This window comes from Armigeres subalbatus, chromosome 3 (genome assembly GCF_024139115.2).
Source record: "Armigeres subalbatus isolate Guangzhou_Male chromosome 3, GZ_Asu_2, whole genome shotgun sequence".
NCBI classification, from domain to species: domain Eukaryota; kingdom Metazoa; phylum Arthropoda; class Insecta; order Diptera; family Culicidae; genus Armigeres; species Armigeres subalbatus.
In genome coordinates this window covers 30,641,190-30,665,204 of record NC_085141.1, presented here as the reverse complement: position 1 = coordinate 30,665,204, position 24,015 = coordinate 30,641,190, and the positions used below count along the sequence as shown (strand labels likewise).

General features: G+C 38.8%; 1 protein-coding gene across 1 annotated transcript in view; it reads right to left on the bottom strand.

The window, feature by feature from the left end:
* The window catches only part of LOC134223167 (inositol-trisphosphate 3-kinase A), a 456,141-nt gene that overhangs the window by 360,177 nt on the left and 71,949 nt on the right, over positions 1–24,015 (bottom strand). The gene's annotated exons all lie outside the window — the stretch shown is intronic.

Below are 24,015 nucleotides of genomic sequence, written 5' to 3'. Positions count from 1 at the left end.
ATAAAATGAAAAAAAAAGAGTCTTTTGTACAATCAAAGTTAATTGCCTGTATTCCGGGTGTAAGCCACCCGGAGTGGAAATTAATTACTATGTCTGAAACTCTATTTGTGCAATTGCACAATATGTGAAAGATTTAGTTCGAAAAATGTATTAGAAGGTAACCACTTCCTTTGGTGGGGTTTGATCCCACGAAACCAGAAGGTACACTAGACAGGTGCTTTCCCTACGTAGCTACGAAAGACCTTCATCGTCCTCCGCAGCTCAGAAGGCTACTGATGAGATCAAATTTCCAACACCAGGCACATAGCCGAACTAGATTGCGAGAGTTCGGCTATGTGGCTGGTGTTGGAAATTTGATCTCATCAGTAGCTTTCTGAGCTGCGGAGGACGATTGAGGTCTTTATATAGAAATTCGTCAAATATTCCATCGAAAGTCTTCAATGAGAAATTCTTCGGAATTTCCAAAAGAAATACTTCGGAATTTCCAAAGGAACAAAGGAACGACGAAAAAGTGAAATAAATAGCAGTAAAAGGTAGAAGATGATGAATTTAATCCTAATTGTAATATTTTTTTCTCAAAATATCTTCGGGTGAATAGTCTAGATGATAATACTAGCGTCCTAAGTATAAATGTCATATGACACAGTATGAAAGGTTTTTGATTCTGATTTTGGCCAACCGAAAAAAGGGTTTGAAGCAGAATAAGTTTTAAAAGATGAAACACTATTTTTTGAAGAGACAATCCCGTATATATTGCAGGATAAAGTTTCGCAATATCTTGGTTGAGACAAGTGAGTGACCTTCTTCAATCTTCATGGTTTGGATGATTCAGTCAACTATTGAAAAAGCAAGAGCCTCTATAAACGATTTATATTTGCAATTTTAACTTGTCGAAAAGAACCAGAAGTTTTGGCGTTACAGTTGCCCCTGCAGAATTTTTCTTCATCTCTCTTGAGAATGAGGGTTCTGAAGATCCGAATCACAGAGAAAATGTCAAAAGAGCAATTGAAATTCTGAAAAATAGTGTATGAACCTTGAAGATAATAAAAAACAGTAAAGTTGGGCGTATTGAAAATGGCCTGTTCGATCTGTGAAGTGAGAAGTGAAAAATCATAACATCCGATTTAAAAGTGTTAAAGTTAAAAGTGCAAAGTAAGTTTTTCCTTTATTCATTTTCTATTTTCCTTCCAGGTTTTTGATTTTTCCTTCATCCTTTTCCATTCTTCTTTTTTCCTCATTTTTTTATCCTTTTTCGTTTTACTTTTTATCATTCCTCTTTATTCCTTCTTGCTTCTTTTTTCTTCCTTCTACTTTCTGCCACCTTTTTCCTTTTATTCTTATTCTTCTTCACGCCTATTTCTTCTGCCTTTCTTTTTTTCTTTCTCTTTTCTTTTTTTTCTTCTATCAACATTCTTCCTTTTTTGCATTTCGCGTATACCAAGTATACGTTAAGGCTATAGGATCACTCCAAAACCGAACTTTTGATAGAAGGCTCGGATTGACGACGAATTGATGTGTTGTCTGTATGTGTGTATGTATGTATGTATGTATGTGTGTGTGTAAACAAACAAATGTTAGACACACTTTTTTGTACTTTGCCTTATTCGATTTGCTTGCAACAGGTTGCATTCGACGAGGAATCCTTCCTTATTTTTTGCTATTGACAATTGGCCCAATCGGCCATTGCGTTCCGAAGTTATTAAAAAAACATTGTTTTTTCTTCCATTTTTCCCACAAGTCCCTCTTTGGAAAAATCGATTTTTTATACTGCTGCATGCGTTCAAATGAATGCAAATAAATGTGAATTGATGGAAATAACTGAATCTATCTCCCTAAAGGGCAATTTTGACCTCTCTTATGTGTTTTTCCTGTTACATTTTATAATACACGAGAAAGGCACCATCGCCGCTAGGTGGATTATTTTGGATTTTTTCTTTCTTATTTCTTCTTCCTTCCTACTTTTTCCTTCTTATTTCTTCCTTCTTTCTTTTTCCTTCTTCTTTCTTCCTTCTTTCTTTTTTCTTCTTCTTTCTTCCTTCTTTCTTTTTCCTTCTTCTTTCTTCCTTCTTTCTTTTTCCTTCTTCTTTCTTTCTATTTCCTTCTTCCTTTTTAGCCTTCTTCCGCATTCTTCCTTCTTCCCTCTTCCTTTTTCCTTATTTTTTCTTTCTTTTTCATATTCTTTGTTCCTTCTTCTTTTTCATCTTCTTTTCTTCCTTCTTTCTTCCTCCTGCTGGCTTTTTTCTTTTTCTTTCTTTTTCCTTCTTGTCTCTTCCTTCTTCCCTCTTCCTTTTTGGCTCTTCTTTCTTTCCTCTTCTTCTTTATTTTTCCCTTTCCATCTTCTTTTTCATCATCCTTCTTCCCTTTCTTCTTCCCTTTGTTCTTCCTTTTCTTCCTCCTTTTTCTTTTTTCATTCTAACTACTTCCTTTCTTTTGTGCAAGAATTCAGCTAGTTGCAATTGTGTGTAGAGTAGAGTGGGGCAAGAGTACGCACTTAGTTTTCAATCGATCATGTAGCCCTTATGAAGCAAGCTTCTGCATATCATATCAATGTCGACGATTCGTATACTCTTCCTATATGACACCTAGTGAAAAAAATATTGAAATTATTTCAATTAGTTTTAGTAGAACCCTTTTTGCAAGACATGTGAAAAACGCACTCTTACCCCACCGGTGGGCTAAGAGTGCGCATCGGGTGGGGTAAGAGTACGCAATTTTCCAATTATGTGTTTTAAGTATATATTAACAAAAATAAGAGTTAATAACATTTAATTGATGTTTATTGGAAATATATTAAAGAATGTTTAAAGATTATGTAACTCTGAAAGGGGGAGGGGGTCCTAGAAATATGAACTTTCACACGAAAAAACCTTGTTTTTTATTATATACAAAAAAACTACAAAGGTGAAAATATAGCAGGATTCGCGTGGCTTGAACAAAGGAATTTCCTTTATAAAAGATCAATAATTACGTAACAGAAAATTTGACCATTTCATCACCCCTCCTCCCTATATTACACTTTTTGTTTGAATCCTCTATTAATTGTCATACACCTCGCAACCCCTCCCAGCTCTGCGTTGCATAATTTATGGATTTCTTTTTATTAATAGATTATCATTTAGATGAAATTGTGTTTTCTTACACCAAATTACTTCAATGTATCCTTAAAACTTTTCCTATTTTCTTTGTTCCGGATCTTTACACTTTGGAAGTAGTCTTATTTCGGCCGGAGATGCGGGTTTGACAGCAGAGCTTAAAGGTTCACATGCGTACTCTTGCCCCACCCGTTCCTGCGTACTTTTAACCCACAGCCCCAATATTTATTCAGTTTGTGGTTTTGGCCTCTCGGAAAACCTACCGAATTAATGTTCTGCACCATAAAGTACTCTATACAATAGGTTATCGAAATGGTATAATGTTCACCTGATTGAACGTAGGGGAAATGTTCCGATCTCAATCTCACTGTACATATATCCATCTCATCGCTAAACAAAGAAATACGGCACCAAATTCGTCGCTTCTTTTTGTCAACATGCGTGCTCACTGCGTAAAAAAATCACAAAAATAATAAACAAACCAAATTCCTTTCCATTTCTTTGTTTTTGATGGGATGGAAATAGGAGCTATGAGATGAAGTGGCGAACCGTTCCCCTATATATAGTAATGAAATACTAGTTGCGAAAACACACTTATTTTTAGCAAAATGACCAGAAAATTAATTATTTTCAAATCTCCCTTGTTGTTTATTCAAATCATGTACAATTACACATGAAAATAGTTGGTCAGAATAATACCTATCAAACTAATGCAGTGCTGCAAGTTTATCTTCTTTTATAACTTCAAAAAATCGAAAGCGTACTCTTACCCCACGCGCACTCTACTCTAAGTTGCCACCCAATGGTTCAGGGGGGAAATGCAATGGAAGTGCGGCAACGGAACGGCAACGGCAAGTGGATTGTCGACGGTTTGTACTAAAAAAAATCCGCATCATTGCCGCAGTTGCAAAACGCAATGCATGCGGATTTGCCGGACAGGTTTCATATGACGTTTCAAGTTTTGAAGAAATTCTTTTTTTTTAAGATTTTGATAATTTTATTTCTAGAGATGATTAAATTTCAATTATTAAAATAAACTTTTAAATTCATTCTAGTTGATTCAGACTGTTTAAATATATCGGAGCCTCGATCAGAACAGTAGGAATACTATTTTTTGATGTCTTGAACCGCCGGAAGTTCCTGCAGGAAATTCAGAGGCTCAGAAGTGTTGTACATAATTCTAGGAAGCTCCTTCACCAATTTCTCCAGAAGATCCACCACAAATCCCTTCAAAAGTTCCTTCAGGAAGTTCATCAAGAAATTGTTTCGGAAGTTTTTGCTGAAATCGCTCCGGATGTTCCTCTGGAGAAACCTCCAGGAATTCCTTCGGAAGTTCCTACATGAAGATTCTCCAGAAATTTCTTCGGAAGTTCCTTTAAGAATTCCCCAGGAAGTTTGTCTAGGAATTCCTCCGAAAAATCCTCCAAAAAGTTCTCAGGAACCTACGTTTTGTTGTACTTAATTGCGATGAAAAAAAAACACTAATTAAAGTACTCCGGTCCTTCATATTCTACATAAAGTTCCTCCGGGAATAATTTGAAAGTTTCTCCAGCAATTCCCAGTGCTTCTTTCGGAAGTTTCTTTGGAAGTGGCTCCAGAAATTGTTCCACGAATTCCTGCGGAAGTTCCTCCAGAAATTCCTCCATAAGTTCTTCAAAAAAATCCTCTGTAAGTTCCTCCATGAATTTCTCCGGAAGCTCCTCCAGGAATTCCTCCAGTAGTTCTTCAAGATTCCTTCGGAAGTTTCTTCAGTAATTCCATCGGACAATCCTCCAGGAATTCCTTAAGAAGTTCCTTCACGAATTCCTCCGTAAGTTCCCCCAAGAGTTCCTCCGGAAGTTTCTTCAAGAGTTCCTCAAGAAATTCCGCATGGAGTTCCACCAGCAATTCCTCCAAAAGCACCTCCACAAATTCCTCCAGGAATTCCACCAGATGTTCCTCAAGATTCTTTTGAAAGTTTCTCCTCTTTTGTTTCTCTTCTTTTGAAAGAAAGTAATTCCTTCGGAAATTCCTCCAAAATTCCTACAGAAGTTCTTCCGGAAGTTCCTCCAGGAGTTCCTCCGGAAGTTCCTCCAGCAGTTCATCCGGAAATTCCTCCAGGAATTTCTCCGGAAGTTCCTGCAAAAATTCCTTCGGAAGTTCCGTAAGTTCTTCCAAGAGTTCCTTCGAAAGTTCCTCCAAAAGATCCCCCGGAAGTTGCTCTAACAATTCCTCCCGAAGATTCTCCACGGATTTCTCCAGGAATTCTTCCGCAAGCTCCTCAAGATTGCTTCGGAAGTTCCTCCAGTAATTCCATCGGACATTCCTTCAGAAGTTCCTCCAGTAATTTCTCCGGAAGTTCCTTCAGGAGTTCCTTAAGAAATTCCTGCGAAAATTCATTCGGAAGTTCCTTCGTAAGTTTCCCCAAGAGTTCCTTCGAATGTTCCTCCAAGAGTTCCTCTGGATGTTCCTCTAAGAGTTCTTCAGGAAATTTCTCCAAAAGTTCCTCAAGAAATTCCTAATAGAGTTCCACCAGAAATTCCTCCGAATGCTCCTCCACAAATTTCTCCGCAAGTTCCTCAAGATTCCTTCGGAAGTTCCTGCAGTAATTCCTCCAAGAGTTCCTCCGGAAATTCCTACAGAAGTTCTTCCAAAAGTTCCTCCAGAAATTCCTCCGGAAGTTCCTCTAGATTCCTTCGGAAGTTCAAGAGTTCCTTAAGAAGTTCCTTCAGGAATTATTTCAGAAGTTCCTGCGAAAATTTCTTCGGAGGTTCCTCCGTAAGTTCCCCCAAGAGTTCTTCTGAATGTTCCTCCAGGTATTCTTCGGAAAGGAAATTCCTTCGGAAGTTCCTCAAGAAATTCCCCCGGAAGTTCCTCCAGGAATTTCCTCGGAAGTTCCTCCAGGAATTTCCCCGGAAGTTCCTCCAGGAATTCCCCCGGAAGCTCTTCCAGGAATTCCCCGGAAAGTTCCTCCAGGAATTCCCCCGGAAGTTCCTCCAGGAATTCCCCCGGAAGTTCCTCCAGGAATTCCCCCGGAAGTTCCTCCAGGAATTCCCCCGGAAGCTCCTCCAGGAATTCCCCCGGAAGCTCCTCCAGGAATTCCCCCGGAATTTCCTACTGGATTTCCACCGAAAGTTCCTCCAGGATTTCCTCTGGAAGTTCCTCCAGGATTTCCCCTGGAAGGACCTCCCGGAATTCCTCCTGAAGTTCCTCCCGTAATTCCTCCTGAAAATCCTCCAGGAACTCTTGGAGGAACTTTCGAAGATTTTTTCTGGGGGAACTACCGAGGGAATTCCTGAGCGAACTTCCGGTAAAATTCCTGGGGAAACTTTCGGGAGAATTCCTGGGGGAACTTCCAGAGGAATTCCTGGGGGAACTTCCGAGGGAATTCCTGGGGGAACTACCGAGGGAATTCCTGGGCGAACTTCTGGTAAAATTCCTGGGGAAACTTTCGGGAGAATTCCTGGGGGAACTTCCAGAGGAATTCCTGGGGGAACTTCCTGAGGAATTCCTGGAGGAACTTCCGGAGGAATTCCTGGAGGAACTTCCGGAGTAATTCTTGGAGGAACTTCCGGAGGAATTTCTGGAGGAACTTCCAGAGGAACTCCTGGAGGAACTTCCGGAGGAATTCCTGGAGGAACTTTCGGAGGATTTCCTGGAGGAACTTCCGGAGGATTTCCTGGAGGAACTTTCGGAGGATTTCCTGGAGGAACTTCCGGAGGAATTCCTGGAAGAACTTCCGGAGGAATTCCTGGAGGAACTTCCAGAGGAATTCCTGGAGGAACTTCGGGAGAATTCCTGGAGGAACTTCCGGAGGAACTTCCGGAGGAACTTCAGAAGAAATTTCTGGAGGATTTTCAGAAGGAATTTCTGGAGGAACTTCCGAAAGAATTCCTGGACGAACTTCCGAAAGAATTCCTGGAGGAACTTTCGAAGGAATTTTTGTAGGAATTTCCGAAGGAATTCCTGGAGGAGCTCTCGAAGCAGGTGGGAATTCCTAGTGAAACTACCTTATTTATTAGAGACTTTTTTTTTCGAAATGATGTTTTTAATTTTAGATTTTCGTTTCAATTCAGGGGAATTTCCTTCGGAGTTTCAGGAAGGTTCCTTTTAATATTTGAGAGGAATTCTCTTGGTATTTTGTTTGGAATTTCATAGAAATTTTTCCATCAAAATGAGTGGAATTCCCTTGCAAATTCAGAATAATTATCTAACAAAACTCAAGTTAATTTTCATGGTAAATTTAGAGAAAATTTTACATGGAATTTTTCTCGGAAATACAAGGGATCTGGGACCTCAATGTTTATTTTTATTTTGGAAATTCAGATGAATTTCCCTTTCAAATTCTTGGAAATGTGCTTTGAAAATTCAGTCGATTTTCCCTTGGAAATTCAAGAAATTTTACTTCAAAATTCTTGAGATTTAATTTGGATGAACAGTGGATGTTCTCTTGAAATTGGATTGACTTGTTGGACAAAGACAAGTAGAACGACGATTTTATGATTAATAATACATATAATCATTATTCATTAATGTTTCTTCGAAGTTTTCTCGATTTCCATAAATAATTTTATTCGTTTTCAGCAACCCAGTTTAATCAAGTGGTCCTGATTATGCTTTTTTTTGCTTTCTCTGCAGTTCTCTGCTACTGAAAATAATATAAATTTGATTATAAAATCACTTCATGTTAAAAGTAAACAAATCTTTCCGCATTACCGCTGCCGCATTTTTTGAAAACTTTCTGCCGTTCCGCACCATTGCGTGCCGTTTCATATACTTCCGTATTCAAAAGTGACAGCTGCCGCATCCTGCCGTTGCCGTTCCGTTGCCGCACTCCATTGCGTTTCCCCCCTTATGCTGCATAATTATAAATGATTAAATTATTTTTGAGCGTCTTAGAGGAAATTGTACATAATTGTAATATTCTTTTCTTCCATTTACGTGACAGATACGTGCTTCGTTTTCTACTTAAAGAACTTCTACAGTGTTTTGTTATCGACAAAACAAAAACACTGAAGATGTTGCCAAGTAGAAAACGATCTGTACAAAATTCAGTGGAAGCAAATGGAAGAAAATAATCTTATAATTGTGCTGCATAATTGTTAGTGAATTATTGCCATATGAACTTGGATTGAGAATATGTTTTTGCCGCAGTAGCTACATAAAACTGAAATTTTCAGAAATTTCCATAAATAGGCGCGGGTCGAATTCACATTAAGCTGAATGGTCATTAGGCCGAATAGTCATTAAGCCGAATGGTGATTAATCATTAGGCCAAGTGGCTGTTTGGCCGATTGAGTATTAGATGAGACATTCGATAAGTCCGTGCTAAAATTTAACGGTTTTCTTAAAAATACACAAGAAAGGAGGGTGATGGAAGACGGAAGAAGCAAGAAGTGAAACCGGGCTACTATTTGCACAAGGTTCTTAAAAATGCCTAAATGTATAGCTTTCGGCGAGTATATTAAGGATCCGAGTTAAATTCTTCAGAAAGATAAACTCCTCGTTAGTTATACACGAAATCATTTTAATGGACCCCTCGATTTTTGTCAATTCTTGACTCACCAAAACTGTCATAACTCCAACATTTCTCAACCGATCATAGAGATCAGCATATCGTTGGAAAGAGGAAGAGTGTATCCTCAATTGAGAGAGCAGCCATATTTAATTTGGCCGCCATCTTGGATTTCTTTTTGAAAAATATTTTTCTGACAGGTTCGCAACCACTGATTTTGAATATTAATACATCGGTGGGAAGCTTAGCTTATATTGTGTATTGTATCCAAAAATCTAAGGTGTATGTTTTTTCTATCAAAAGTTATGTACGATTTACCAAATTATATTTTGAAGGGCCATCTGACCAACGAGCATTATTTTTATGATTAATATGGTACTACGACGTCAGTTCCTTGACTTCAAACACTATTCTAAGCCAAATATGTTACAAAAATGAAAAGCATATCTACAACAGTATTTTATTTGAAGGGCTCAAAAGTTTTGAGCATAACGGAGCCGTATTCAAGTTATTGTTTAAAATAATTCAAGAATTTTGGTATTGGTAAATAGTACATAACTTTTGATAGAAAAAACATACATCTGAGATTTTCGTACACAATGCACAATATAAGCTAAGCTTTCCATCGATGTATTAATATTCAAAATTGGTGGTTGCAAACCTGACAAAAGGAATAGTTTTCAAAAAGAAATCCAAAATAGCGGCTAAATTCGGTATGGCTGTTTATATTTGTATTATTGCAAATTGAGGAAACACTCTTCCTCTTTCTAACGATATGCTGATCTCTATGATCGGTTGAGAAATGTTGGAGTTATGACAGATTTGGGGAGTCAAGAATTGACAAAAATCGAGGGGTCCATTAAAATGATTTCGTGTATAACTAACGAGGGGTTCAGCTTTCTGAAGAATTTAACTCGGACCCTTAATATACTCGCCAAAAGCTTTCGAAAGAATATAAATTTAGGCATTTTTAAGAACCTCGTCCAAATAGTGGCCCGGTTTCAGCGAGAATTACTCAACTTCTGTTCCACCGACAAAACGTATAACCACAGACTGTGGTATTACTTATTGCCACCATAAAAGCATTGTATTCACAAATTGTAATGACATTTCGATTTTTGCATAGTTAAGTGCCAAAAAAAATTTATGCACATGCGTATACTGACACAAAACACAAAGGATTCCCGGGTCTTCAATCTAAAATTCATTTATAGAGCAACCTTTAAACCTTTACTCCCACTCAGTGAAAGATAAATCGAAATGTTCGCTGCTATGCAATATTGTTTTGTGCATATAAAAATTCATATACTCGGCAATATATATTTAGGATCGTGGATAGTTTTACCACAAAGTTAAAATGGAAAACGGAATGCTGAATGCAAGTCTACTATGTGTGTAAAACAGGCTTTCCAGCAATCCAGATCCAGACGAAGGTAAGTATGTTTATAAAAAAAAATCACCATTGGTAGCGTAGCGCATCACTGAAACTCACCAAGCGAAGTAAGAATTGATTTAGATGAGATAATTAAAGAACAATCATCATAGCACGCAAGTATAAACAGTTGGCCCATATTTACCGGAATCATTATCGCAAGTTATCCTAACAACGTTTCATATTAGGATCTTTGCCGACAACAATACCGCTGCAGAAAAAAGGCACACAAATTTGATGAATAAATTAACAAGTGTCTTGCTGACGTAGGCCAGCCGGACCTGTAGATGCCGATCTCAATGGAAAACGTGCGGGAAGTGTCGAAGTAAGCTACGAAAAATCGTGGTTTAAAATTCGCTTCCTGTGTAAATCAGCTGAGCGTGTGGCTGATCTAATGCGAGAAAAGGCAGTGAACAAAAACCGAACCGGACAAACACGCTGAAAAACATTTACACATCGCATGAATAATTTTTAAAACATAATGGCAATGGCTTGACGAAATCACAGACTGCGTTAGACATGCACTGTTGCTGAGTACTACCTTCCGGAGCATATATTGCAACTAGAGCATTAGTGATTAATCAAAGGTTTAACCATGATTTTTGTGTCAATACTTAACCACGGCCGTTAATCGTTAATCATACTCCAAACGCTTTAATCATTAATCATAAAGGTTAATCATTGTGAAAAAATAATTTATTCATTAATCATAATCATTGATCATTGTCAAAAATAAACTGATCATTAATCATTAATCATAAACAATTTATTCATTCATTGGATGCTTTATTCATTAAAGCTTGCTCCTTTACAATGAATATTATTGTTAATGAATTGTAGCGTGCGGGTTAAGAAATGAATGACTGGTTCATCCACTCATTACTGCTTACCTAGAAATGTGATTTATCGCCCAGCAGAACGGTAAGCTTTATGACTATGAAATCGTTAATTATCTGAACACTGTAATGTATCACAACTGACATTTTGATTGTAATTGTATGACTCCAAACTGGTCATTATTCTTCAACATTTTGTCTACTGTTCATGACTTACTATGGAAGATTTTTTTTACCTTCGTGTTTGACTAGATGTTAAACTTTGCATCAAAATGACAACTTACGTGATCTGTAATAGATCTGTAAAATTTATCCGCAGTACAAATAGCACGTGTTATCAAAGCATTCATCGCCAGAATCCACCACGTGGCGGTCAAATTTTCAAAAATATCAAAGTAGCCTTTTTTCTGGAGGTATGTTTTTCTTAGGCGACTTATTTATAGTTGCGACCAAAAGTAGTTTTTTCAGCGGTACAATACTTAAAATTAGTTACAGTGCTCATCAATAATCCTGAGAAGAACTATTATCAGTTTCTAGGATTTAGGATAAATATATTGAAATATATTATAATATTTTATAAAAACCAATGTATGTATGTTCCCTAACTACGTCTGAACCACTAGATCGATTTCAACCAAATTTGGTACACACGTTCTCTATCCTCAGGGGAAGTTAACAAAGGTGGTGAGATGATCATTTGGAAAAGTGGGAGGGCTTTTATTTAGAAAACGAACAAATTTTGTACACATATTCACTAAGAGGAGACGATCATATGGGAGTGTAATTTGGGAAAGGGGGAGGGGTCTGGAGAGAGGGTTATTGTGTAGAAACGGGCAATTCAGTGTATATTATGAACCCCTGGACCGATTTGAATCAAATTTGGTACGCACATTCTCTATCCTAAGGATAACAAAGATAGCAAAGGGGGTGGAATGGTCATTGAGAAAAGGGGAGGATATAGGGGGAGGAGTTGTCTTTAGAAAACGAGCAATTCAGTTTAACTCCCAACCCCCAGGAGCAATTCCAGCCAGATTTGGTACACATATTCTCTATTTATGGAAAATGTTTATTGTTATGACAACTCATATGTGAATATGTACGTTATGTGGAAGATATTGATTTGGAAAATGTATTGGAGGTAACCACTTTCCCTTTGATGGGACTCGAACCCATGACCCTACAGTACGCTAGACTGGTGCTTTAACCAACTAAGCTATAAGGGACCTCCGCCGGCCTTCGCAACCTAGCGGCTACTGAACAAGCTCAAGATTCCCAAATTGGACGCATAGTTAAATCACTCGCAATCGCATGTCCACATTAGAGGAACGTGAGTATTTAGAATGTCTGGCGGCTATACACATTCTTCATCAGCAACTGTACTGATCAAGTGAGGTTGTGTAAGCTATTTGCCAGTCGGTCGTCAAGCTATCAAAAAGTTGATAGCTCACTGTTTGCATTTTGGTTGCAAACTTCCTGCAAGATATTTGCAATTCGCGTTTCAGCAGAAATTTGCAATACTTTTATGTTTAACTCGTTACCTAAAACTGATCAGCGCTCATCAATAAACCTGAGGAGCCCTATTATCAGTTTCTGGGATTTAGGAAAAACTTTTGATTGTGAATCATGTTATAGCATGTTATAATTTTTTATTTTGCTCTTGTTAATTTTCTTAACTTATTCCACTTACCCACCTGGAACTTGGTCTGCTTTTCAACTTACTGTTCTATTAGCAATTCCACAATTATGAATTGAAAGCTTTTCTATGCCGCCATTAGTCATGCAATCTTGTGTGGTAAGTAGAATGGATACACTATGCCCACAGAGTCGAGAATGTTTCCCGCCCGAAAACATCCTAGTCCGGAGCGGCAATCGAAATCACCATCTTCAGATTGGCAATCCTACGCCTTTGCTCGCAAGCCTAACTGGAGACCCCTCGTATGTCCTATTATAGGCACCTTATCATCCATAGAGTATGTGAATTGTTCTTTTCTTTCTCTAGCTCTTAGTAGAGCCAAGTACGAGACATTGAAGACATTGTTCTGGTTGCAATGCGTATCTATAATCAAATATAATTTTCAGTTGTTTTATTATAAAGAACTCCTAATATTGAGTCACATTGCTACAAACGATACAGACAGGCTGATACAGACTTGATCCCCGGGGAGACTTGATCACCTCCTGGTTTATAGAGAACTAAAGTAGTTTTGTTCTAGCGTATTTTTAGTATAGTTCCTCTAGACCAGTGATCCCCAGCATGCTTACTATCAAGGGCCGCACAGAAGTTTTGAGCTGTTGAAGCGGGCCGCAGTATATATACAAGATTTGTTTTTCAGTTTGTTTCAGAATATTGAATATTTGAACCAAATGTTTTATTCCTGTGTTTTTTCCTTATCCCTATTATTAGGCCGTTACAAATATTTAATTAACTTTCTGTCCTACTGGTCTATATGTATTTGTATATGTATTTGTAACGACATTTCATTCTACAGATTTTATCGTCGTAGCTTTTAGTCTATAGTACATACCATTTCTGCAATAGCAGCCTTGTCATAAGAAATTCTTTTTTTGCCATAGCATCTTTTCGGCTCAGTTGGCAGAAAATATTCTATGCTGTTTTCCCAAATGATCATGTGGGAACCGATTCTTTAATTTTGATCTTATGTTTTTCATGCTCGATGTTGATTGATCACTATAACTTTTCGTAGCAAATAACGGAGGAGTCCTTTAAAAAATCACTTTTGGGATTATGAGCAGCATCCGAGATTCTGAGAAAAAATCGTTCCAGATTCTAAACAGAATCCATCTGGAATTCTTACAGAATCCGTTTAAGATTCTAAACAGAATACGTTTGAGATTCTTAAGAATTCGTTTGGTAATCTGAACAGAATCCAATCAGAATTTTAAACAGAATCTGTTTGGAATTTTCAAGACAATTCATTCGCGATTCTGAACAGAATTCTGGTCGAGATTCGGGGCAGAATTTTTGTCGGAATATGATTGAAATTTCAAATACAGTCCGTTTGGGATGTTTGAGATTTTGAACAGAGACCGATTGAAGGTTCTGAACAGAATCTGTTTGCGATTCTGAAAGGATTTCGAATGGTATTTTGATCAGAATTCCCTGTTGATAGTCAAAATAGTTTCTGGAGGTAATAATCCACCAAATTTCAGTTCAATTTCTCGATAATCAAACTTGTTGTGGAAAATAAAAGCATTCTCATCACGGAGCAGTGTATGACAACATTACTTTTACCTGTAGTTTAATCTTGAGTTCCTTTAAATCTGCGATTAAATGTCAATTTTGCCATTATCATAACCCCGGGCGATAACATCGAAGAATATTTCAGAACAAAATTTTCAAAACGACTTATCTGCTTTTGTAAACAAAGATTCAAACGACGATTTGACGAATCTGATAGCTCTCTCACGCATACAAACACCATCAATAGGTAGGTGAAGGTTTCCGCTACCTGTTGATGGTGTTGGTGTGCGTGGGAGAGCTATCAGATTTGTCAAGGTCGAATCGTCGTTTGAATCTTTGTTTACAAAAGCAGATAAGTCGGCCTAGTGGAAGTGTACCGGTTTTGGCCACCTGAGTGCCTAATTTGGCCAACCCTAAAAAATGCATATTTTTTCAAAAAATATCGATCAAAAAATATCGGCCAAATTAGGAACATGGCCAAAACTGGTAAAGTTACCCTACTTATCATTTATGTATGAAGTAATGAAATTCATGAATTACAATGATACAACTGTTAACGACATATAAATCGTGCTACAACATCATAGTGATTTGAAATTGATAGGTTCATCACTACATCGAGATACTGGAAAAGATGAAAAGCTTTTCCTGTCATCTAATGCTTATGAATGGGGCATATGTAGTGTACTCTCAGAAAACCTTCGCGGGCCGCAGGAAAAGGCTTGGAGGGCCGCATGCGGCCCGCGGGCCGCACTTTGGGGATCACTGCTCTAGACAAATGACCTTCATGTGGTGAGTTATTTTTCAGATTGACAACCTTATTTATTCTGCAGGGTGATTTGTATGTTTTTACCTTCCTAAAGATTTTTTTATTGGGCACTCAAAATTTAAATAACTTTTCATAACAATAACCAAACGCTTTCGTTTTTTCACAGCACCAAGCCATAAATATGCTTAATGATCTGTACTAATGAAAATGTCAACATTCCATCAAAGTTCAAGTTTGAAGTTATTGCCTCAATATGGGGACGAATCTGTGTCAAAAGGTCGAAAGGACAAAAGGTCGAAGGGTCAAAAGGTCGAAGGGTCAAAAGGTCGAATTTGTGTCATAACGTCGAAGGTCAAAAGGTCGAAAGGACAAAAAGACAAGGAATGAGTAGTGAAAAAAGAGACGTAAGAAAAGAGTAATGAGCATAGGTAAATGAGAAGTGAAAAATGAGAAGTGAGAATTGATAAGTGAGAAATGAGAAGTGAGAAGTGAGTAGTGAGAAGTGAGAAGTGAATAGTGAATAGTGAGAAGTGAAAAGTGAGAAGTGAGAAGTGAACAGTGAGTAGTGAGTGAGAAGTGAGAAGTGGGTAGTGAAAAGTAAAAATGAAGAAATGAGAAGTAGAAGGTGACAAGTGAGAAAAGTGATATAAGGAGTGATAAAAATGAGAAGTGAAAATATAGAAAGAAAGAGGCAGGGAAAATATACGGTAAAAAAGGAAAAAGAAGAACAGAGGAAGAAAAGAGAACAAAAAAGAACGAAAGAAGAAGGAAGATGGAAGAAGGAAAAAAGAAGGACGAAGGAAGAATGAAGAAGGAGAGAAGACACAAGGATGCAAAAAAAGAAAGAAGCAATTAACAGGAATGGAAAAATAGGAAAGAATTAAGTAAGAAAGAAGGAAGAAAAAAGGAAAAAAGGAAGAAAGAAAGAAGGAATAATAGAAGGAGAAAAAAAGGGATGAAGAAGGATGAAAGAAGAAACAAGGAAGAGAGAAGCAAAAAGAATAAATGATTGAAGAAGGGAAAAAGAAGGAAGAAATAAAAAAACAAGCAGAAAGAAAGAAAATAAGAAGAAAGAAAGAAAGAAAGAAAGAAAGAAGAGAGAAAGAATGAAGAAAGAGAGAAGAAAGAAAGAAGAAAGAAGGAAGAAAAGAGGAAAAAATAAGGAAAAAAGAAGAAGGAAAAACGGAGGAAACAAGAATGAAGAAAGACGGAAGAAAGAAATAAGTAAGAAAGAAGGTAGAAAGAAAAAAGAAACAAAAATAAAAAAGGCGGAAGAAAGGAAGAAGAAAAAAGAAGGAAGAAGGAAGTTGGAATGTAAGAAGTTAGAAGGAAAGTAGAAGAAGGAAGAAAGACACAAGGAAACAAAAAAATAAGGTAGACAGAAAAAGCAAGTAACAGAGAAGGACGAAAGAAAGATGGGGGAAATAAAAAACAAAGGAGGGAGAAATAAGGAAGTAAAAAGGAAGAAAGAAGGAAAAAAGAAGGGAGGAAGAAAAAAGGAAAAAAGAAGGAAGAACGAAGAAAGAAGGAAGAAAGAAGCCAAAAAGAGTGAAGAAAGTAAGAAGGAAGAAAAACTGTTTCCTGAAAAACTGAAAAAAGAAAGAAAGAAGTTAGAAATAAGGAAGATGAAATATGTAAGGAAGAAAGAAGTAAAAAAGAAGGAAGAAGGAAGAAGAATGGAAGGAAAGAAGCATATCAAGTATGAAGGAAGAAGGAAAAAGAAAGAAGAAAGAAAATAGAGGTTAAAAGGGAGACAAAATAATAAAGAAGGAAGAAAAAAGAAGAGTCTTTCTTCATTTTGACCTTTTGTCCTTCGACCTTTTGAAGCAGTTTTTTATTTTCGACCTTTTGACCCTTCGACCTTTTATCCTCTCGACCTTTTGTCCTTCGACCTTTTGACCTTCGACCTTTTGTCCTACAAACTATGGGGACACTTGATCCCCCATTAGTCACTCATACAAAAATTTGGAGAAAAAATTTAAAAAAAATATAAATCTGTTCTCAGGCTTCTAATTTTTTGTAGATTTGACAGATTTGATGAAGGGTTGGCAAATATAATAGAAGGGGAATCAAATCCCCCAAATATTTGAAAGTGTGCTGTCGTATTCAATAACAAAAATCGTTCATGTCATGCGATTAGAAAATTCCGCGTATTTTGAAGGAAAAATATGTTTTTTAAATCTGAGGGCACCTTTCTAATTTTACCAAAGCAAGTTCTTGGAGAGGGATCACTTTCCTCCGAATATTTTAAAAGTTTTTGACAAAACTCCAAAAAATTGATTGTGTATCAATAATAACAATTATTTTAAGGAACGTCATACATCAGTAAAGTTAAATACATATAGTCTGTATGGAAATCGCGTATGTTTATTTATTTTAGACTGTGATATATCGGATAAAAGGAACGGGGATCAAGTCTCCCCAGTCTCCCCTATATATCCTCAATTAGAACCAACCCAGTAAAAAACTTTGATCATAAAGATAAGCAATTTAAGTATATGCTACAGTCTGGAGATCCTCAATTTAATATAGGATGTCGAGTACGTTCCATTTTAATGATGAAATATTCTAACATTTATTCCACGCAAGGTCCCATTGAATGTTATTTCTACATGCTAAACTTTCGTTTCGTACCAGGAATGACGCGTTTTGAGTGAATGAAAGCCAATTGTGTGTTTATAAGCTTTAGCGTGAAGAGAGGCGAGCTCAAATTGAATGCACTCAGAGAATTGAGCAAACAACTATTAAATTGCTTCACACAGGAATATAATCTTCATAGCACCATGAGTTTGTATGATTATTGATTTCACCGCCTGCTATTCACTTGCGGAGCCAGAGGTGTAGGACTATACTCGTCGCGTGCACGCTATTATTTTCAAAGGCAGCGTTCTTGCACCAAGTGGTGCTCCAATAATAATCAATGGATGGTCCCGCCAGAACTTTCGACAAATCTACGATTATCAAACTATATTATAAGATAGCCTTTAATTTGCCTTATTAGGAGAGCTTTGTGGAAAAATACTATAGTGCAGGATGTAGCAAACAAAGTAGAAGTTAGAAAGAATTTATCACTCAAGAAAATATTGAAAAACGCTGTTCCAACTTATACAATCTGTCAAAATGTAATATCCTTTGCTTTTAGGTGCCCTATCACTTCGATGACTTAATACTCATTGCCAAAAAATCACGATTGCATTTTTTTTCGGATGACATAATTCAACAATGTGACAGCAACACCGAATCGTTATATTGAACGCAGCGGTAGATCGACGATGGCTGAAGAAAACATTACGTTCGCTAATTGGGATCGCTAATAAAAAAAATTGCGTCCATATTTGGCAATGTTTATGTTTGCCAGAATGGCATATTATGACCTTTTGGAACGTTAGTGGTAACTTTCGACCGATTGATAGTAGGAGATTTTGTTTGTAGGAATGAATGTTGAAGAGAAGTACAGTATGTGACAATGTTTGTGGAAATATTGTTTAAAATAAATCCGTAGAATTTTCTGTGGAAATTAAGAAGATCTCATTGATGAAACTATCTCACGCATATGAATTTAACAATAGCCTGTCCTGATCTGTCCTGAATCCCAGAATGAATTTCAAAAGACTTATTATATTTTTTTCCACACATAAGGAATAGACATTAACGTAATGATCCATACTTAAACCTCCCAGTTAATATAAGTTTTACTGATCAATAAAAATTCCATTTTTATTGATCATTAACAGGTTTCAAAATGTTTATGTGATAATCTGGTAAAGTGACGTCTACACCAATTCAGTATTGGCAAGTGGTTTTCATGAAATTCATAAAAAAAAACGATAAGTTGCCCTCCGGTACATACGTCTTCTCGCCATACATATTACATTTGATATGCCCATATAAAGCAAATAAATAATAAACACGGAGCTAAAGCCGTTTCCAAGCTCTACTCATGTATTCTGCATACAACGGATATTGCATCGTCATGGTCATACCATTCGTAGGAAAGGATCGTAGTCCAAAATATGTTTATTATATTGTTTTCGGTTAAATATGATCATTTAATTACACACCTACGACCAACGAGTGGATTTGAACCCATAAAGTGCTTAAACAAACGAGCTTGAGCTGTGGGCAATCACGGTGGTTTCACTATCATTTTTGTCGGATGTGGCACCGTAAACCCGACCCCGCGAATGTGTATTAATAAACACAATCGACGACATGTTTAATAATAATTGAAAGGAAAACATCGTTTGTTTGGTTCGCTGTCGCAGCGGGAAGGCGTTTGGTCGCGCTGAAGGCGGCCGGCGATATCACCCCGATGCGATGGCAGCCATTCAATTCAATTAGCGGAAATTTTTGCTCTGCCGTGTTTATAAGCCATAGTGTGATAGTAATCGACTTATTGACATTTCAGAAATCCTTTCAAACAGTGGAAGTTTTGGTACTCCAATCCATATGATTATCGAGATGTAGGCATCCGGATCAGGAAATTATATGATCTTAAGTTAGAAAATAAGAAAGAGGCTAAGTAAGTATGTCAGTAAGTAGATATGTTATAAATTAAGTAAGTCAGTAAGTAAGAAACTAAGTAAGCAAATTACTAAGTAAGTAAGGGAGTAGATAAGGAAGTAAGTAAGTAAGTGGATAAGTCAGTAAGAAAGAAGGCAAGTAAGAAAGAGCATAAGTAAGTAAGAAAACGGCAAGTTAAATTAAAAGATGGTAAGTAAATAAGAAAAAGGCTTATAAGTAAGAAAATTAGTAGTAAATGTTAGTAAGCTAGTAGTAGTAAATGTTAGTAAAAAGGTATGTAAGTATGTAAATAAGTTAGTAAGTAAGAAAAGAGGATAAGTAAGCTCGAAAAAGGGTTGATAAGTATTTAAGAAGGTAAGTATATCGATTCTGCATGGAGAGCATTGTGCATGAGTTTTTCACGCAGAATCGGATCGTTTCGCTCAATCGAAGCGTATTTTATGTTTACGTATGGATTTGATATCCATTATGTCAAACAAAGAAAATTATTCTGAAGAATTTAACGAATGCAAATCGCTAGTCGAATCATGGACGATTCTTTGGGCCATGAGTCGGGTGCGGTTTGCCTCGTGCTTGGTTTGAATCGTGGATGAAATTTGAGAATTTAAGTTTGTACCAACACTGCTCTTCAGATCCTTTCCACTTGTCTATTGCTGCGCGTTGTTCCGAACCGTTGTTCGGTTCAACGAACCGTGCGTCACGGCTGATGACGACCCTGTTCGTGTTCTGATTCAGAAAACGAAATCCTTTGCAGCGGTTCTCAACCTGGGGTACATGTACCCCTGGGGGTACCTTCGCTGGCCCTAGGGGGTACCTCGGACAAAAATGCGTAATGGCGGACGTATTACAATTCCAATCAAAACTCATTGATATAGTTTTGATAATTGTGTATTTTTATTTCAAAAATTTATATTGTATATAATATGCAATGTGATCAATAAATCCCAATTGAATTCTGCCTTCCACAACCAGCACAATGTATAAATGGCTGCGGAACAAAAGATCGAACGAGCAAAACGTCGAATGAACAAAATGATTTTTTTTCACTAATGCTCGGTTGCTTCGTTGCAAGAGGATTAGAAGCATCCTTCTACGCATCTCGAAAGCCTTCTTCCAAGCAGCTTGAAGGCCTTCTTACAAGAGGCTCGGAAGCCTCCTGGGCACTTCTGAAGCCTCCTTTCAAGTGATTAGGTTGCCTCCTTTCAAGAGGTATGTAAGCCTTCTTTTAAGGTCACTCCTGACAGAATCCAAGTTTCAAAGTGCTCGCATTTTCGGGGGCACACCACTAGATACGGAGGCGGCGGACAACTGCCATTTTTGTTGATTCAGCTTTGCTGCGTTGCTTCCGTATCGAGTGGTGTGCCCCCGAAAACGCGAGCACTTTGAAACTTGGATTCTGTCAGGAGTGACCTTAAGAGGTACGTGTAGGATATTTAGCCCATCCCTGTGGGAGAAATGGCGGCAAAGCGACACGACAGCTCGGAAGCCTCCTTTTAAGAGGCATGGAAACCTCCTTTCAAGAGATGCGGTAGCCTCCTTTCAAGAGGATCGGAAGCCTCCTTTCAAGAGGCTCAAAAATCCTTTTTAAGAGGCCCAAAAGCCTTCTTTCATGAGGCTCGGAAGCCTCCCTTTCAAGAAGCTCAAAAGACTTCTTTTCTAGAGGCTCAAAAGCCTCCTTTTCTAGAGGCTCAAAAGCCTCCTTTCAAGAGGCTCGGAAGCCTCCTTTCAATATCTTTTCAATAGGCTCGGAAGCCTCTTTTGAAGAGGCTCAGAAGCCTACTTTCAAGAGGCTCAGAAGTCAGGCTCAAGAGGCTCAAAAACCTCTTTCCAGGCTCAGAAGCCTCCTTCCAAGAGGCTAGGAAGGCTCCTTTCAAGAGGCTAGGAAGGCTAATTTCAAGAGGCTCAAAAGCATTCTTTCAAGAGGCTCAAAAGCCTCCTTCTAAGAGGCTCGGAAGCGTCCTTTCAAGAGGCTCGGAAGACTCCTTTCAAGAGGCTCGGAAGCCTTTTTCAAGAGGCTCAGAAGCCTTCTTTCAAGTGGCTGAAAAGCCTCTTACCAAGAAGCTCGGAAGCCTATTTTCAAGAGGATCGGAAGCCTCATTTCAAGAGGCTCAAAAATCCCTTTTAAGAGGCCCAAAAGCCTCCCTTTCAAGAAGCTCAAAAGACTTCTTTTCTAGAGGCTCAAAAGCCCCCTTTTCTAGAGGCTCAAAAGCCTCCTTTCAATAGGCTCGGAAGCCTCATTTCAAGAGGCTCGAAAGCATCCTTTCAAGAGGCACAAAAGCCTCCTTCTAAGAGGCTCGGAAGCGTCCTTTCAAGAGGCTCGGAAGACTCCTTTCAAGAGGCTCGGAAGCCTTCTTTCAAGAGGCTCGGAAGCCTCCTTTCAAGAGGCTCAAAAATCCCTTTCAAGAGACTCAAAAGCATCCTTTCAAGAGGCTCAAAAGCCTCCCTCTAAGAGGCTCTAAAGTGTCCTTTCAAGAGGCTCGGAAGCCTTCTTTCAAGAGGTTCGGAAGCCTTACAAGAGGCTTGGAAGCCTCCTTTCAAGAGGCTCAAAATCCTCCTTTTCTAGAGGCTCAAAATCCTCCTTTCAAGAGGCTCGGAAGCCTCCTTTTAAGAGGCTCAGAATTCTCCTTTCGAGAGGCTGAAAAGCTTCCTTCCAGGCTTATAAGCCTTCTTTCAAGAGGCTCAAAAGCCTCCATCCAAGAGGCTCCTATCAAGAGGCTCGGAAGACTCCTTTCAACATCCTTTAAAGAGGCTGGGAAGCCTTCTTCCAAAAGGGTGGGAAGCCTTCTTCCAAAAGGCTCGGAAGCCTTCTTTCAAGAGACTCGGAAGCCTCTTTTCAAGAGGTTCGGAAGTTTCCTTTCAATAGGCTCAAAAGCCTCCTTCCAAGAGGCTCGGAAGGCTCGCTTCAAGAGGGTAGGAAGCCACATTTCAAGAGATTTAAAAGCATCCTTTCAAGAGGCTCTAAAATCCTCCTTCTGAAAGGCTCGGAAGCGTCCTTTCAAGAGGCTCAGAAGCCTCCTCCTTTCAAGAGGTTCGGAAGGCTCCTTTCGAGAGGCTCGGATGCCCCCATTCAAGAGGCTCAGAAGTCTACTTTCAAGTGGTTCGGAAGCCTTCTTTCAAGAGGCTTTGAAGCGTCGTTTTTAGTGGCGCAAAAACCGCCTTCAAGAAGCTCGGAAGCCTCTCTACAAGAGGCTCAGAAGCCTCTAATGAAGAGGCGCGGGAGTCTACTTCAAAGGGATTCAAAAGCTTAAAGGAGATTCTCTTCAAAGGGCTCGGTATTATTCTTTCAAAAGAATTGAAAGCCTAATTACGGGAGAGGGTACCTCAATTAATGCAAAAGTTCCAAGGGGTACCTCTCAAGAAAAAGGTTGAGAACCGTGATGTTCGGAGTATCCCACGAAGATAAGTTTCACAGCCTTCGGTTCAAATTTACGGCGCTTAACGTCTGGAATATGGATATAAGCCTCACATCCGAAAACACGTAGCTGCTTGAAGTCCGGTTTGAGCCCTGTCCATAATTCGTACGCTGTTCGCTGGACAGCACGTGTCGGCAGCCGATTTTGTAAATATGTTGCTGTCATTACTGCTTCTATCTCTTCTTGTTTTTTCGTTCAGCCACCCCATTCTGCTGTGGCGTGTATGGGGTAGTGAACTGATAGTGAATTCCTTCAGCTTTGTAGAAATTTAGAAAATACGTCCCCATGTACTCCCCACCGCCGTCTGATCAAATAGCTCGGGGCTTTCGGTCGAAGAGGCTTTCGACCCAACGGACGTACTCCTTTATTTTCCAGGCGCATCACTTTTCGCCTTGAGGAGATACACCACACAATACCGTTTAGCATCATCTATCAGCGTCATTATGTATCTGTTTCCACCGGGGGTCTGGTTGTCCATTAGACCACACAGATTCGTGTGGATTAGATCCAAAGGCTGCTGCGATTTGCGCTCGATGATCTGAGGAAATGGCCGACGAGCCAACTTCCCTTTTAAACAGCACTCACAAACAATTCGTTCTCCGCAGTCCTTAACCTTGAATCTGCTTACCATGTCGTTCATGTTGATCAAACTCTCAACGTCCAAATTCCTGTGTCCCATTCTTCGATGCCAGATGTGCTGGCACTGGTCATGATGGTTACTTGTTACAGTCAAATACTGCTCCGCTTCTTTCAGCTTGTACTGACTGCCTACTGTTTCGCCGATTGCTACAACGGCGCCCTCGGCCGTTCGGATCTCGCAGCTACTTTCCGTAAAAGTGATTACAAACTTCTTCAAAGCTAATTTTCTCACGGAGATCAGACCACCTTCCAGATTGGGAACGTACAGTACATTATCCAGCGTGACCGCAATACGCTTTTCCTCTCCGTTCACACCAAAAAGAACTCCAGAACCGCAGCCGGCCGACCGAGTCTTGGTCCCGTCTGCTAAGATCACCTCCACGATGACGTCCTTCTTAAACTGTTTGTAGAAACCGCGATTATTGGTCATGTGGCAGGTACAACCGGAACAGGTGCGGCTTCTGCTTGAACTTGCTTCGCCTGTTGATCCGATGTCAACGGCTTCGCTTCGCCTCCTCACGCAATTGGATGATTGGGATTAAAGGTGGAGGAGGAGGAGGAAGAGGAGTAGTAGTAGTAGTAGTAGTAGTACTGGTAGTAGTAGTACTGGTAGT